General features: G+C 42.2%; 1 long non-coding RNA gene across 1 annotated transcript in view; it reads left to right on the forward strand.

The window, feature by feature from the left end:
- The first annotated feature begins 5,006 nt into the window (after positions 1–5,006).
- The window catches only part of LOC102482381 (uncharacterized), a 17,905-nt gene continuing 5,397 nt past the window's right edge, over positions 5,007–17,514 (forward strand). Inside the window, exons 1-2 of the long non-coding RNA XR_335050.3 lie at positions 5,007–5,201; positions 16,601–16,727. This is a non-coding gene — a long non-coding RNA (uncharacterized LOC102482381). The remainder of the gene's footprint in view (positions 5,202–16,600; positions 16,728–17,514) is intronic.

The following is a 17,514-nucleotide window of genomic DNA, read 5'->3' on the forward strand; positions in this document are numbered from 1 at the left end:
AAACATGGTAGGGAAAATAATCGCCCCTCAAAGATGTCCATAGTTAAGCCACTAAAACCTGCGACTATGTTACATCCCAAAAGGGACTTTGCAGATGTGGCTAAATTAACGATCTTGAGATGGGGAGACTATTACAGATCATGCAAGGGGGGCTCAGTGTCATCTCCAGTGTCTTATGAAAGGGGAGGCAGGAGGATGGGGCTTGGATGCTTTCCCTCAACATAATGTTTCCAAGGTTTATCCAAAGTGCAGCATGTGTAGTATTTCATTCCTTGCTGAGGCTGAGTAATATGCCACCTGTATTTTATGCACTTTCTCACCAGTGGACATGTGAGTCGTTTCACCCTTGCACTACTGTGTATAGTACCACAATGGACAATGAATACTGTAAGGAAACAACAATCCTAGGCTGCTGTGAAGACGAAGGGAGGAACAATGAGCCAAGGGATGCAGGTTGTTTCTAGAAACTGGAAAAGGCAAGGAAATGAGTTCTCTTCCTGAGCTCCAGAAGGAATGAAGCCCTGTGGACACTGACCAGTGTCCTGTGTCATATCCCTGCTCCAGAAAGGTAAAATGAAGCATTTCTGTTGTTTCAATCCACTGGTCTGTGATCATTTGTTACAGCAGTCCTAGGACACTAATGTAGTTGCTATGTTTGCTCCTAGAGCTAGGAAAGTGTTGATTTGGTTCACAAACACCTGTTGAGCCCACAGTCTGCACATAACGGTTTACAAGCATTTGGAGCCTACAATATGCTTACACATATCTACTTCTTAAAACAGGGTGTTATTAGACCTCATGTACAGCTAAGAAAATTGAGGCACATAGGAGTTAACTGCAATAAATCAACATGGTACTGCACATGGTGATACCCACCAGCATCAATCCAGACAAGTGCCAAATGCAACCAAACCTCAGGTCTTAGCTGTGTACCTGGTAAGCCTTTAGTACAGAAGAGATGAGGCCCTTTTAGAGAATCCTATATCCAGACACTAAAGCCCAACTGTTCTAGTTCTAAAGGTTCGTTTTCTTTTTTCTTTTCTTTTCTTTTTTTTACCATTTAAAGCAATCTGGGTAAGGATCAGCAGGTGGCATGGTTGTTAAGGCGCTGGACTCCCACATGAATGACTGTGGTTCAAGTCCTGGACTGGGCGGCTTGTTTTCTCACTTTCTCTCTCTCTCTGGTCAGCCCACGTGCCCTACAGCAAATTAAACAAATAATAATAATAATACATAAATAATAATAAAACCAGTTGAGGTAAAATTACACATAATACAAAACTGACCATTTTAACCATTTTTAAGTGTTCAATTCAGTGACGTAAAGTGTATTCAGTGTTGCACAATCATCATTACTACCTAGTTCTAGAAACTTTTCATTGCTGCAAACAGAAAATCCACACACATTAGTCTCTCCTCATCCCTCTCTCCCTCAGACCCTGGCAACTACTAATCTACTTATTGTCTCTGTGGGTTTGCCTTTCCTGGCTGTTTCATGTAAGTGGAATCATAAGAGATGTAGTTTTTTGTTCCCAGCCACTTTCACTCGGCATAATGCTTTTGTCTGATTTATCCATGTTGTAGCTTCATTTCTTTCCATGACGGAATAATATTCCATTTAATGTATATACTACATTTGTTTATCCATTCCTCTATTGATGGAGATGTGGATAGTTTCTACCTTTTGGCTATTGTGAATAGTGCTACAGTGGACACTGGCATACAAGTATCTATTTACTCACTGTTTTCAGTTCTTTCGGGAATATACCAACAAGTAGAATTGCTGGGTCACATGATAATTCTATGCTTAATTTTTTTTTAATAATTTGTTAGTATGTAAGCTTGCTGTGAGAGACAAAGAGAGAGAGGAAGAGAAAGAAGGAGAGAAGAGAGCATTTCCCATGTGGCATTGGTTATGCCACAATCCTTTCCTCTCCATCTCTCCCTCCTCTCAGGATTTTGGGCACACACAGACACACCTGGCATGTTTCATAGTTTCTGGTTCTGGAACTCAAACTGTGAAGTTGGCCATTTGGGATCCAGTCGTTGTAATCACCAGGTCCTGGGCTGACCCAGTGTTTAGCTTTTTGAAAACTGCCAAACTGTTTTTCATAGCAGCTACTTCATTAGTTTTACCATTTTTGATTAAATATTTATAATATGTAAAGCTTCCTGTTTTCTTAAACCAAAGACAGTATAATATCATTTTAACATTTTCTTGGCAACTCTGGATGGTCATTATTAATTAAAGTCAATGAAAAGCAGAATTTTGTCAGCTCTTTAATTTGGGGTCAGGAGGAAATAATGATGATATTAATGATCATAAAAAAGCTCATCCTATATAGCACATAAAAGCACAAGATCTTGGTAAGCAGTTTCTATATGTAAACTCACGTAATCCTGCAGGGAACTCTGAGAAATAGGTTGAAGTATTTACTATTAATCTCCACCTGTGTGGTTAGTATAATAAGTGCACAGGGAAGTCATATAACTTGCTAAGCTCACATGGAATTGATTCTTTGCCTGTTTCCTTAGATAATTGTTCTCAAAGTGTGGTTCTCATGCCAGCTGTATCAGCATTGCCTGAGAACTTGTTAGAAGAGCAGATTCTCCAGCTGGTTCCTTGGCCTGGTGGTAAAAGCAGCTGGATCCCACATGGCAGACCCTGTAGTTCAAGCCTCAGACTTGGTGACACTGGGCTGGGCACATGTGCATGAGTGCCCGAAATCCCCAAGGGAGAGAGAGGTGGAGGAAAAGAAATTGTCACCTAACAATGCCTCATGGGGCAGGAGTTATGGGTGGAGGTGTGCTTTCTCTCCTTTCCCTCTCTGTCAAGTGCAATTGTGCCTTCTAGAAAAAAAAAATGAAAGAGAGAAAGAAGAAAGAAAGAAAAGAAAAAGAAGTCACCCTTGACCTACTGCACCCTTGACCTACTGAATTACAAACCCTGAGGATGGGGCCCAGACACTTGGTTTAACAAGCCCTCCAGGTCATCTGGTGCAGTTAAAGTTTGAGAAACACTGCTCTAAGAGATTTCCCAAGGGAGCTAAGTTAGGGTTGCCAGATAAAAAACAGGACACCAGTAAAATTTGAATCTCAGAAAACAATGAATACCTTTAAATATAAATATTTTTCAGATAGTGCATCTATCTTTTATTTGCAAACTCTGCTAACCCTTTTGTGCAGTTACATTGCAAGGTGACAACTGTTGTAGGTGTTCTATCCTTTTTGATTTATTTGCAAATGACTGAAATAGTTAACAGTCAATGGCTGTTTTCAGTGCACTTAAGAAATTACAAAACCCATGGCAAAGATTAGGGGTGGCATTAACAGTGCAGATGGAAGCGAAGGCTAAGGATGTGATGGGCATTGGAAGTAAAGGTAAGAGCTGGTGCCACAGCACAGTGGTTAAGCATGTGCAGAAGAAGCCAGATCAAACATGGCTGACTGGGGTTCTCATACTGGCCCCTTCAGGAACATATTTGGCACATGCATGTGTGTACAAGATCCCCAAGGGATGAATTGCAGGAAGACAGATTGTGGTATGACCATCCCCAGGCAAGAAGATGTTTTCTCTTTCCTTACCCGCTGGATCACTTGCATATGGCCACACTCTATCATGAATAAAGGCAAAAAAGCTTTTTTAAAGAGTACAGATTTGGGCCCAGCGATGGAGGCACAGTGTTAACAATAGTCTCTGATGCTGAAGGTCGAGTGAAGGATAGCGGTTCTGTACCTTGGGTGTACTCTACATCTGGGAAGGTTTGGGGGAGGATCATGGTATGAAACCTTGGTGAGGTTGCTCATCTTTCTCACTCTCTCCTGAAAGAAATCAATTAGTAATAACTTTAAAAAAAGAACTAAATGTTTACACAAGACGATTCTGTGAACTGGTGAAATCTGTTGTCAAATGTTCTTCCTATCTTTTTTGGAAGCCTAAACCCACTAGAGAGTTCTGGAGCCATCCAAGATGAAGAGAGGTCCTGAGATGCTTAAACTGAGAGAGAGAGAGGGTGTTCTCTGTGGCTAGAGAGAATATGTAGCAATATCTAAGATTAAGAAAGCACCCCCAAATACACCATGAGTCCTGGGCTCAGCAGCTTAAAACTTAAAACATACACCATGAGATATAATCATGCCCAAATCCCTTCTCCTCCAATTCTCTTTTCTTTGGGGATTTTGGGTATGCATGTACATGTGCCCAGTGTCACCAGGTCTCAAATTACAGGGAGTCATTTTAGTCATTTTTTACAGAAGCCCAAACTATCTAAGGCTGTACATTACTAAACATGAAGTAAATTCCCCTAGAAAGGCAAAAGGCCCATATTTAGGCTTTAAACATTTGTACAGCGGTACCAGTTGTTAAACTTGGAATACTTCCACGCCAGTTGGTAAGCAGTGCTCTCCTGAAACTCACTCTTCATCCCTGTAGCTTTTGGCCTCTCCCCTGGTACCTTTCTTCCCTGAGATATCCCTGCAATCTAGCTAACCCAGAAATGCTGCAGCAGGGGGCCCTTCAGTACCCCGCTGCAGCTCTGTGAAAGCACTTTGGTTGGTTGACTGCTGGAAAATGTCAGTATCACTGCTGAGTATTAGCTTAGTGCTGATAAACTCTCTCACCCCCTTTACAAATAAAGAAAGGCACGGGACAGAATTAAGCAACTGTGTCAGAGGTCACACGGCTGGCTACTAATGACTTAAACCTAAGGCCCTTCAACGTCTGAAACCACTTCCATTGTCCTCGGAGTCAGAGTCCTTGGCCCCCAGCTTGGTTCAGAGTCTCATAATCTTGGGCAAGGATCTTCACCTCCCAGTGGGGGAGCAGGTCAAATTTAGAGTGACTCTTTTGGTTTCTCTGCATATCCAGCCATTGGAAAGTGCCTCATTGGAGAAATGTTCCTTGTCTTTTTGTTCAGGGCAAGTAATCAAGTTCAGTGGTCAATTTTAGGCCAGAGACCAACTCAGCTTGTTAATTATTCACAGAGTTGATAATTCTGTTCGTCCCTTGAAACTGCTAAACCAGTGGAGACAAGCTAGAGGAACCACACAACTGGTAAAATAAACTTATTGACAATAACTTGTTGCAGCCAAGCATACTAATATTTTTAGAGAGGGAGTGTGGGCTGATGAAAGCAAAGACACTGTGAAAGAGCATGGCTGAGGGAGCAGACGGACTGCTCTCATGATGTCTGTGTGACTGGGTAAGTCGGGTAGGGCGTGGCCTCTGCTTCAGCATTTAGAAACAGAAAAGTGCCTTGGCAAATTGGTTAGCGTCAGTTATGAGGGATGCACAGTCCAGCTGAGTGCCTGACACCAGGAGTGAAAGTCAAAATATTTACTGATCTGATCTCCTGGACACTGGTTATGATGAATCCATATCCCAGAAGCCCCAGCATGCCAGAAGTTAACCTTGACCTTAGAGGATCATGGGAGAAGGATTTGGTTCTTTACCATGTGGTATGGAAATCCTTGAGTGGCTGTACCTATGTGTTTGACTGAAAAGAGCCCTGTCTGGCAGTTGAAGGAAGAGCTCACTCTTAGGGCTACTCTTCAGTAGGTGGGAGGGAGCAAAAGGCTAAAGCTAATTGTTTGGGGATTGGTTTGTTTCCAATGGCACAGAAGGGGTAAAGCAAATGTAGGAACCTTTCTTCCTACCACCCTCCTATCTACATTCCCCAGAGATAACAATTAGTAGCCAATTCTTATATCTCTTTCCAGAAATTAGCCAATTAGCTTCGCTTCCTCCCATACAAATGGAATCATAATATAATAATGGCCGATGTTTATCATGTGTTTGCTATGTGCCTGGGGATATTGTAAGCATTTTATGGACTATATATATTATAATTTAATCCTCATGACAACTCTGGAAAAGGTGCTGCTTTTATTTCCAGTTTTCCAATGGGGCAACTGAAGCCCAGAGAGCTTGAATCATTTGCCTAAAGTCATACAGTAGGTAGACACAGAAAAAGAACCCAGGAGGTCAACTTATAGCTATCTTACTCTGCTTTATGTTTACATAGCGTTTCTTTTTGTTTGTTTTAAGAGAGATTTTTTTTTTCACTATAGGGAGCGTGGGCTCACCAGACAGAGAGAGAGAGACATAGAGACAGAAAGCGAGAAATAACCCCCCACGGGGGATGGTCACACCACAATCCCTTCTCCTCCATTCTCCTCTCGGGATCTTGGGCACGTACACACACGTGCCTGGTGTGAGTTTTAAGCCACCGGGTCCGGGACGCGAACCGCGGTCGATTACGTGGGAGTCCAGTGACATAGCCATTACGCTAACCTCTGGTTCCCTTAAGAGAGATTTTTGCTATAGGACATGTGCACTCACCAGAGAGACAGAAAGTGAGAAATCACCCCCTGGGGGGGACAGGCATGCCACAGTCCCTTCTCTTCCATCTGCTCTCGGGATCGTGGGCACACACACATGTGTGCGCCTGGCATGAGTTTTAAGTTGCCAGGCCCAGGACTCGAACTGTGGTCTATTACATAGGAGTTCAGTGAAGTAACCATTCTGTCATCTGCATAGCATTTCTTAATATGAACTAATTATTGCTGATTTCACTTATGGCTGGATATTGAAGTTGTCCAAATCTGTTCTAGGATTTATGGTTTTATTGAACATCTTTGTATATTTATCTTTGAAGTTTGAACTTTCATTTGATGTCCCCTTTGTGCCAGGCACTCTTCATTTATAAATACATTTTTATGTATATTTTATAAATCCGTGTATTTTATAATTTAATGCTCTCCATCAGGTTAGGAATCACTTGTTTTTGTAAGTAAGGACATTGAGACTCCATGCAGTTAATAACTTGCCCAAGGTCCCAGTGTTGGTGAATGGCAGAGGCTGGAACTGAACTCAGCCCAGCGGATTCCAGATTCTACACCACCACGGTTGCCATGGAATACCCTTGGCTGTGTGTGAAAATGCCCTGGAGGAATTCTCATGTGCACAGACTCTTCTAATATTGTCATTCTTTGTATTTTTTCTTGTGTACTACTCTCACATTCATTTTGTTACCTATAATATAGGGATAATAATACCCACTCTTACAGACTGGAACATGTACTTACAAAATTCCTATGTTAAAGCCCTAATCTTCAATGTGATGGTATGTGGAGGTGAGCCATTTAGGAGGTAATTATGGTTCGATGAGATCATGACGGTGGGGCTTGCGTGTTGGGATTAGTGCCCTTACAAGAAGAGACACCAGAGAGCTCACTTGCTCTCTCTCTCCTCCCCATGTGAGGAGAGTGAGAGGCAGGCATTTGCAAGCAAGGAAGAAAGCCCTCACCAGGACCTGGCCATGGTGGCACTGTGATCTTGGACTTCCTAGTCTCCAGAACTGTGAGAAATGAACTTGTGTTGAAGTTACCCAGTCTATGGTATTTTTGTTTTTAAAGAAGTTTTTGCCTTAGGGCACTTGTGCTCACCAGGAAGGGAGAGAGACAGGCATAGTGAGAGGGAAAGTGAAAAATCACCTTCCAGGGAGGATGGCAATACCGCAATCCCGGATCCATTCTCCTCCTAGGATCTTGGGCACACATGCACACATGCCTGGCATGATTTTCAAGCCAGCAGGTCTGGGACTCAAACTGAGGTAGACCCTATGAGAGTTTAGCGACATAAGAACTATACTGTTTGCTGGTCCCAGTGCTCTATAGTACTTTTTAAATTATAAATTATTATTAAGATGAACCAGAACTGCATGACAAAAACATCTAGAATAATTTCCAATATTGATTCTGGAGTTATTACATGCTAGGTATCGTTCTAGAGATTCACATGTATTTTAATTTTTAGTGCTATCAGAACAGAATACCATGAACTGGGTGACTTAAAACATAAGAACTGTTGTTCTCCCACAGTTTGAGAGTTAGAGGTATAAAATCAAGGTGGGTGATGGCACGTCTTACTTTCTTAGAGACCTCTAAAGAAAGACTCTTCCCTTCCTCTTCCTAGCTTTTGGTAGCCCCAGGTATTCTTTGGCTTGTCTGCCTCCATCATCACACACTGCTCTCCCTGGGTGTCTGGGCTTTCACATGGCCTTCTCATTGTAAGGACACCAGTCATAGTGATAAAAGGACCTACTTCAGTATGACCTTATCTTAGTAAATTAAATCTGCAATGATTCCATATTTTGCAGGTTAGTGGTTAGGACTTCAATATATCTTTTCCAGAGGGAACAGTTCAACCCATAACAACACGTGTCACCTCATTCAATCCCTACAACCGGCCAATAAATAAGAGATTGTTATTATTCTTCCCATTCCAGAGAAGAAACTAGCAGAACTTTACTATCTCTCAGGCTGCTGTCTGTGAGTGCTGCCTTCGAAGCAGCACTCGAGACAGAGATTTTGGGTGGACGTGATTCACTGAGAAGCACTCCTAGGAAAGAAGAAAGGCAGGAAGAAAGATGGCTAGGGGAAGAAGCTAAGTAGGGTGTAATCTCAGGTAAAACCTAGCGTGGGCCTGATGGCAGGAGGAGTTCTGGAGCCTGAAATATACCAACCAAGTCATTCCCACTTTGAAACAAGCGGAGTGGCCTTTGTAGAGGGTGAGAACCACCTTCTCACAGCCACTGGGAAATTTACATTGAAGCCAGGGAAAGAGAATCTGGAGGAGGAACCAACAACCCAGCTCAAGTTCTCAAATACTATTGAATAGAAGGATTGATTGATTGATGAGGGCCACAAGCATTCATTTGCATCACTGAAGAAAGACGTAGAAGAATAATTAAAATGTTTGAATTGGAAAGAAAGAAAATCCACTACCATTTAGGTGGTTAGACACATTGAACCAGGAGATTAAGCATAGGGAGGTAGGGAGGCTTATTTTAAATGGCTATTTCTTCTAGCCGAAAGTCATTAAATTAAACTGAGAGGGAACCAGCGGTTAGCGTAATGGCTATGTCACTGGACTCTCACATAGTCGACCCTGGTTTGCATCCTGGACCCGGTGGTTTAAAACTCACGCTGGGCGCGTGTGCATATGTGCCCAAGATCCCAAGAGGAGAATGGAGGAGAAGGGATTGCGGTGTGACCATCCCCCCTGGGGGGTGAGTTCTTGCTTTCTGTCTCTCTTTCTCTCTCTGTCTGTCTGGTGAGCGCATGCGCCCTATAGTGAAAACCTCTCCAAAAAAAATTAAACTGAGAGTGAGTTTTGTGGATGGCTGACTACCTTCAGAACTTTCTGCTGTTCTTTTCAATGATGTCTTCACTGAGGCCCCGTTGCTAGCCTAGAGATTGCTGATTTCAAGGCACTTCAGAAGACAAAAATAAAAATTCCATTTAGTTTCCACAGCAGATGACTGTCTGCTCCCTTTGAGTTGGGCCAGAGGGAGCATTCAGAATACATCGCTGCAGGTAAATGGAATTTTTCAGCTATTTAAATTGCAATTCACCCCTGAAAACTCCATTTTATCAAAACTCCTGGTTAATACTATTTTCCCCATTCAGGTATTCTCCCCAGATGCACAGGCAGGAGATGCAGAAGCCCAAGGGGAGATGGTGCCAGAAACAAAGGCCCTTAAAGAGACCTCGGATCCTAATATCCTCAACGCATGCTGTGTAATAAACAGGCCTCATAAAGGACTGACCTTTAAAATAGCAAGCAGGACCACACCCACTGAATCACATGCACCCCAAATCACTGTCTCAGGTGCTGTCTAAAGGCACTGATCTTCTAGGTAACAACCTGATAGACAATAAAGTCCTGCTCTGCTCTTCACCTAAGATAAAAAAAATCACACCCAGAAATTGAAGACCTTGCTGTAGAGAAACATTCATTGAATAAGGTAGCTGCACTTTTCCTCACTAACATGGAGGTCATTTATCTTAACCTCAACCAGTTATCTGGAATACGACCACAAATACAGAAAAGGCTGGTGAGTAATAATCTAGGCTGTAAAATCAAAGGCAGCCTGTACCTTTATTGTTTAAAACAGCAAAGGTTTTGGAGCCTGACAGACACCCATATGAATAGCCTCACTCCCTGAGCAGGGCAAGTACACCTGGATAAGCCCTCAACTTCTGCAGCAGCTTCCTGACTGTAACACAGGGCTGACTGTATATTTGCACAGTGTTCTTGGGAAGACTAATACACAATAACACATTCAATGGCTACTTCATTATCAGGACTTCAAAAAACAGAGCTCTTGGCCTAGCAGCAGTGAAGCCAGCTGCCAAGACACTGCTCTGCAGGATGGGACCCCATGGGAGGCCTGGGTTAGAGTGTCAGTCAACCAAAGGGCAGACGTGGTGGTGTTCTCCTATAATCCTAGAGCCTGGGGAGCTTGAGGAAGGAGGACTGTGACAGCAAGACCGTGTCTTAATAAAAACTTGAAAACAAAAAGAGCTTTTATTATTAATGCATTCGTGTGACAGGGAAAACACTGTTCTCATTTGCTTACAGGCAAATCTGAGGCTGAGAGCAGATTCTTTTTCTAACACAAAAAACTAAAACCTCACCAGCTCTGGGAAAAGCAAAAAGGAACTTTTAAGCTGTCTTCCACCACACTGACTCCCACGGAGAAGAAGGATCTGGCCTGCTGAGCAGAGGGGAGGGAGTGGTTAACCTCTCCAGGCACCATGAGGCAAGCATTGACAGCAAAGATGGGGTGGGCATTGTTCAGGGTGTCTGGGAGTCTGCCGAGCCCCATGTTGCTGACTCTGCCTCTCCCAGAGAAGAAGCAACAAATGTGAGAGGCGGCATGTGCCAGGCTTCGTTAAGTCTGGGGAGCAGGTGCTCCGTGGGTCTTGGTCTCATTCCATAATTTTATTTGTTTTAAATATTTAAAAGTAAAGGTAACATAGGACCAAGAGAAAATGATTAAAACTATATTAGAAATGAGACAGGCATATTATTTACATTATTCTTAAATTAATGTAGACAGTCTGTATATATTATAGGTATAGATTTATATACATATATGTGTATTTATGTATTAAATAAATTTATATAATATATAGTGATGGTCACATTTTATATATGTATGTGTGTGTGTATATACATATATATATATATACACACACACATACATATATATTCACTTAAATAAATCACTGTTTGTATAATTTCACACACATGATTTGTTTTTAAAAATTTTCCAGGAGCATGTGCACTTCTCAGAGAGACAGGCAGAGAGAGAGGGAGAGGGAGAGAGAGAAAGCACCTCTCAGTGGAGGGTGGTCATGCTGCATTTTCTTCTCCATTTTTCCATCCTGTCAGGATTTGGGCCACACTTGCACATACATCCGATGTATTTTTCAATCCACCAATTCTGAGATTCAAACCATACAGTTGGCCATATGGGATCTAGCTCCTTTAACCCTGGGCCATGGAGCCACCTTCCATCCTACTCCCACAGAGAAGTGATCTCTGGAACCCAAAGGGAGGGCTGTATGAACAGCGCTACCTGATCTAGTGAGACACAATGAGGAAGGAGACTAATGTATGAGTTGGAGACTAAATACCCCATCTTGCTCTCCTCCTTTCCTCTTTCTTTGGCTGATATTTATATTTGGCCAAAGCCAACTAGAAGCCAAATGGCAGAGTCCATGGTTGCCTGGATATAGGTCATCTTCCAGGGGCATGGAGGGAGCGTGGAGAATACATACAGACTGGTGAACTGAACACATCCAGCAGGAAGGTGATGGAAATCAGATCCCATTAGGTATTCATAACTATTCAAGGATTTCTTGTATTAAATGCCAAAATACTGAATAATGATAATGATTTTGCTCTGATAATTCAATCACCACTTTGAATTACCTTGTAAGGCATTTACTATTATTATCTCCCCCAAAAGCAAGGCAGAGGGTGATTAATGACTTGCCTAGTCATGCATCTAGGAAGTGATAAGTCTGTGATTGACTTGAGGTTGATAAGACTCCAGAGTCTTTGCTCATTACTGCTACACTCTGCGAACTTACTCTGCATTCTTCTTGGGGAGTTCCCAGAAGCAGACGCTTCTCTTGCAGCATTCTGAGAAGCCCTCTAACTTGGATCCTTACCTTTCTTTACTCTCCCAAAGTGGGCTGATTAATTGGCCACAGCATTAAGAAGGGGGCCCAGAACTGGGAAGACCAGGACCTGGAATGGCGGCAGGTGGTCAAGGCATGAGTAGATGGGCAGAGCTGTGAAACCAGGAACAGAGAACCAGCAGAAAGGAACACAGAGACTAAGAACAGTCATTTCACCTGTAGCATGGAGGTTGACCAGGGGAAAAGGGATGCAAAAGTTATAAGCCCAGGTTAGAATAGCTCCTGAAGAAATGGGTGAAGGGTGAGCATGCTTTATTCTAACAAAAGCAGCTAATAGTTCTACAGCATTTTAGTATTTGAGGCAAATTCTGGGATATATTCTCATTGGTTTTCATTAAAACAAAACAAAACAAAACAAAACAAAACAAACAGAATAATGAGCCCCCTGCACCAAATGTTATTCCCCTTGAGAAGTCAGGGTTGTGGTAACTGAATGTAGGTTTGGGCCATCCTGGGAACGTGGTCTATCTTACTAGACTGTGAGCCTCTTGAAGGTGGTGTCTTTTCATTTTGATACCCTTGACACTAGCATGGTGTCTGGTCCTTAGTAGCTAATATCAAATATTTGTTAAATGAATGAATTGAAAATAGAGTAAATAGTGGAATCATGAGGGTGTTTGAGATCCAATATCATCAGGAACCTAATTCTGGTTCTGCTACTTATTGAGTGAGAGTCCTCATGGGTAGGTCATCAACTTTTTCTGAGACTTAGTATTCTGAAATGTGGGTAAGAATGAAATATTCCTACATTTATAGAGTCGTTAGGAATTTATACACACATACACACACACACACACACACACACACACACACACACACACACTGCTATGGCTTTAATGACCCCTCCAAAACTCATTTTGAAATGTGATTGCCATTGTGACGGCATGGAAAGTTAGGGTGTTTACGAGGAGAGTAAATCACGAGAACGGATTGATGCTGTTATCTCAGGAACTGGTTAGGCACAATGTGCATGGGCTCCTCATAAAAGGATGACATTTGGACCCCATCCTTCTTCTTGTGCTCATCACTTGCCTTTCTGCCTTCCGCCATGGGATGGCACAGCACAAAGTCCCTCGCCAGGCGTAGCGCCATGATCTTGGACTTCCCAACCTTCAGAGATGTGAACTGAAAACACTTCTGTTGTTTAGAAGTTATCTAGTCTGTGGTATTCTGCTATTGCAGCAGTAAATATACTAAAGACACACTCTTATACATGCACACACACACACACAATCCGTACTGCTTTTGTTCCTAGCAAGGTAAGGATGAAGACGGTGATGATGACAGTGACGACAGTGATAATGAAGGAGTAACTTTTCTTGGGGGGATTCTATTATTCTTTTTCTACAGTCCATTATTTGAACAAGTTTATTTCCAGACAGCTTCTTCTAAGCAACACACTGTTATTAAGCATTCCACTTGGGAAAAGAGCAGAAGAGAATGCTGTTCAGGTAGCAAGGTGACCTCTGTTATTAAACTAACACGATGGGGCAGGCTCACTCTCCCCTACTCGTTAACTGTTATAGAGGAAGGTTTAAAAGCCACCTCACCACCTTCTCTCAGAAATAAAAGCTCTCACTGTAGGGATTTGCTGATCCCTCCTAAGCCAGTGACTCTGGGCCATGAGCTGGGTTACATAGTTCATCTCGAGGTTGGCTGAGGTTTTGCCTTCTTTTGACAGTCAACTTTCTTTAGTTCATAAAAGAATCTTTGCTTTCATTGTTGTCACCATTACAAGCCCATACTTTTTCCTCTCATCTCTGTATCTCCCCCCATTCACTTACCCCAAAACTATGTAGTTGTAATTCAGTTAAGATGGCATTTAATAAAGAGAATGGTGGACTAACTCCGCGCTCAGCACTAGCTCCCTACCTGATATTCATCCATGGCTTGACAAGGAGCCCACAGAAAGGAGCTCTCCTTTTCTGTTTTCTTTCCTTTCTTTTTCTTTTCCTTTTTTTTTTCCTTTTCTTCTTCCTTCTTCTCTTCTCCTCTCTTCTTTTTTTTTTTTTTAAGAGGTTTTTGCCGTAGGGCACATGCACTTGCTGAAGAGACAGAGAGACAGAGACAGTGAGAGGGAATGTGAGAAACCACCTCTTGTGGGGATGACCATACTGTAATCCATTCTCCTTCATTCTCCTCCTGGGATTCTGAACACACAGGCACACACACCCAGCATGGTTTTCAAGCCACCAGGTCTGAGACTTAAACCACAATGGGTCCATGTGGGAGTTCAGTGATGTAACTGTCATGGTGTCTGCTGGCTCCAGGAACTCTTTACTGTGCTCCCAAGATGTACTTGCCACCTTCCTGTGCCACTTGGATAGTAGAGGAGGAGGGAGGATGCTGGAATTAAGAGTCATGGAATATAAGCAAATTGCAACTTTCCTTTATAAATTTATTAAATGTCTTCCAAAATATTTTTTACAAAATAGATGACAAGAGCTATTCTGTCCATGCATATTGTGATAATCTATTAATATGAACACAATCATGAGTCTAGGGTGGGTTTAAAACAAACTTACTTAGAATGCTTAGAATTAGTAAACTTTGCTTTATGTTCCAGTGAAATACACAGGGAATAAGTATGCTTAAGAATTTTATATACCATACCTTTCAATAATACATCCACCCAAATGACCTTATTTTCTCCCCTCCTACACTCCGTAAATGAGATGCAACTGTAGATTCCTTGATCCTTGGTACCACTTCGACAGGGTGAAGTGATAGTCCATTGATATGTGAAAAATTCTATGGGTAGTGTTCAAAAGCTTTCTGATATTTATTTATGCAAAATTTTTTATCTTTGTCTTCTATGAGTTTTTGTATCTGGGAATTTTTTTGGATAACTTTCAGCAGATTCTCATAGTTGTAAATGTCCCCCAAAATGTTAAGAACCACTAACCAGGAGGACTTAGTAACACACTCTGTAAACTACATGCAATGTATTTTAAGCAAAAATCAGAGATGTAATATTAAAACAAACAAACAAAAAACTCCCTTTCTTCATGCTTACATGATCTCACTCCTTGCCCAGGTAATGAAAGAACTGCAATCATAGGTGGTGTGGAAAAGTGAGGGACAGAGGTAGATAAGGCTAGTCATAGCCAACACTCGGATGCATTCTGCTTTCTGAATCTGTGCAATCTCCACAGTAGTAGTCATACCCCCCCACCACATGAATACAGACAGGAAGACAAATGTTGGTTAAACAGAAAGTTTGTTGGCTTCCAAGCACTCCACAAAGGTATGCTCACAGGTAAGCCCAGAAACGTCCACTCAAAGAGTGCAAGACCAGGAGTGGGTGTTTCTGAAGAATCGTGTTAGGAGGGCTCAGTTTGAGTCCTACCTGATAATTTTGACAAGTCACCGATCCCAAGCCTGTTTCCTCATCTTGTCAATCCAGGTGAGCTTACTCCCTCAATTTGCCTTTCAAGAATATAATTGCTAAATAACAGAGTTTGTGAAAAGCACTAAGAAAAAAGACGAAGCCTTAAAAAAGTAGAGGAAGCTGGATATTTTGGTCTCAATAGAAAGATTTTGTTTGTTCTGAAAGGGCAACTATGACTGACATGGGTGAGTAGACTGCTTCCTGGGAAAGAAACCAACAGGTTGGATGGGACTCGTTTAAACTTATTTAAAAGCTGGAGTCAAAATATTTTCTAGGCTGCTTTAAGTAAACTTGAAAACTGGGCCAGCCTGTGGCTTGGTGGTTCAGGTGGCTGGATTCCACATGGCTGACTGAGTGGTTCAAGTCCCAGATCTGGGGCCTTGAGAAACATGTGTGTGTGTGTGTGTGTGTGTGTGTGTGCGCGCACCTAAAATCCCCAAAGGAGGGACAGATGGAAAGGAAGGGATTGTAGCATGACCATTCCCCACGGGGGGCGTACTTTCTCACTTTAACCCTCTCTCTCCAATGAATGCACGTTCCTTCTGGCAAATTAAAAAAAAAAAAAATTGAAGACTATTTGTTGATCTGATATTCTAGGGACCAACTGAAGATGTGAGTGTACCAGACTTCAGTTCAGTGATCACTGTGAATAACTCTGTGTGTTTTGTGTTTTGCTCTTAGCCTTCTGACCACTCTGAGTCTGAGGTCACCTAAAAACAGATCCCTGTCCTTAAAGCCCACTAGACAATTGCCCTTCTACATTAACCCTGTTGGAATGTGACCACCTCATGTGTTAGCTTGCAAGTGCAACATGCAGACTAAAATCTTTAACGATAATAATAAGTAGGCACGACTCTCCTAGGATGTGCTATGCCAGGCACTACTTTGTGTTCTTTCAGGTATTCTTTGCAAATACTCTACAGAGTAAATTTGTTGGATATAGGTCGCATCTAGTTGATATGATCAGGAAATAGCTTTACTTTTCTCCCTACCACCTTCAAACTCACTTCGTTGAATTTGTCTTCTCTCTCCCTAATGGCATATCAAGGACGGGCTATAGCTCCCTGGTCACTTTCAAGTATTAAAAAGCCTAGTTCAATCAAAATCAAAATTTAATTTACCATCCATATAAAACCTCTCCCCTCTGTGCAGCTCAGGCTTGTCCAGAAGCTCGAGCACCAGTAAAAGCACTGGATTGCTTCGTCCACTCTTCAACTCTCCTTGCTCCATTTCCGATTCTACTCATCTTGTTGCTGATGGATTTTCTAAGTCTGTAAAGGTGAGGAGGATGAAAACTCAGGTGGCCGATGATGGTCATGGGGTTCTGCTGGTGTTGAAAGCCTTTGAAATAGTAGGATCCAAAATATTGGCTCCTCCAGATGGTACTAAATATATATATGTGTGTGTGTGTGTGTGTGTGTGTGAGTGTATCTAACTTAATTTATACATTCAATCACTATACATCATTTAGCTTGTGAAGTGAATTTACCCAACATGAATAGACTTCACACCAGTCCAGTTGAGGATACTATACACGTTATCATCAACAGATAATAGTCCAGGTGACATTATTATGCACATTCTTTAGAGACCCCGGCTTAGCAATGTGCTAGGCTAGCCTGGGACCTCTCTTAGCTCCTGCCCCCTGGTGACTCTAATGCCCTTGAGTGTAAGCTGGCAATTACCTGCTTTAGTGAAATGCATTCACAAGTAATCTGCCTTTATGGGCAGCTTTGATGAACTCCTGCCCTCAGTCTTCTCCAGACCAGTCTTAGACATGGATGTTTATGTTCCCAACATCAGGGGAACATATTTTAGGTCTCCCAAGAAATCCATTATGCACCAACCTCTGATTCAACTTGGGACCAGCCTCTGCACACCAGTAAGCATCCACCTTGGGAGTAATTCATGTCTGCCTTTGTTCCTCAAATCCTTTTCCCAAGGGTTATCTCTTCACTTTGCTGTGCAGATGAAAACTTATCCCCAATATTACAAGTCTGTTTGAAAGAATTTTATTCTCCCTTCAGAGGGCTCTAGCCTTTCTTTTTCTTTTCTTTTTTCTTTTT

Source organism: Tupaia chinensis, unplaced genomic scaffold, assembly GCF_000334495.1.
Source record: "Tupaia chinensis unplaced genomic scaffold, TupChi_1.0 Scaffold000328_1, whole genome shotgun sequence".
Classification (NCBI taxonomy): Eukaryota; Metazoa; Chordata; class Mammalia; order Scandentia; family Tupaiidae; genus Tupaia; species Tupaia belangeri.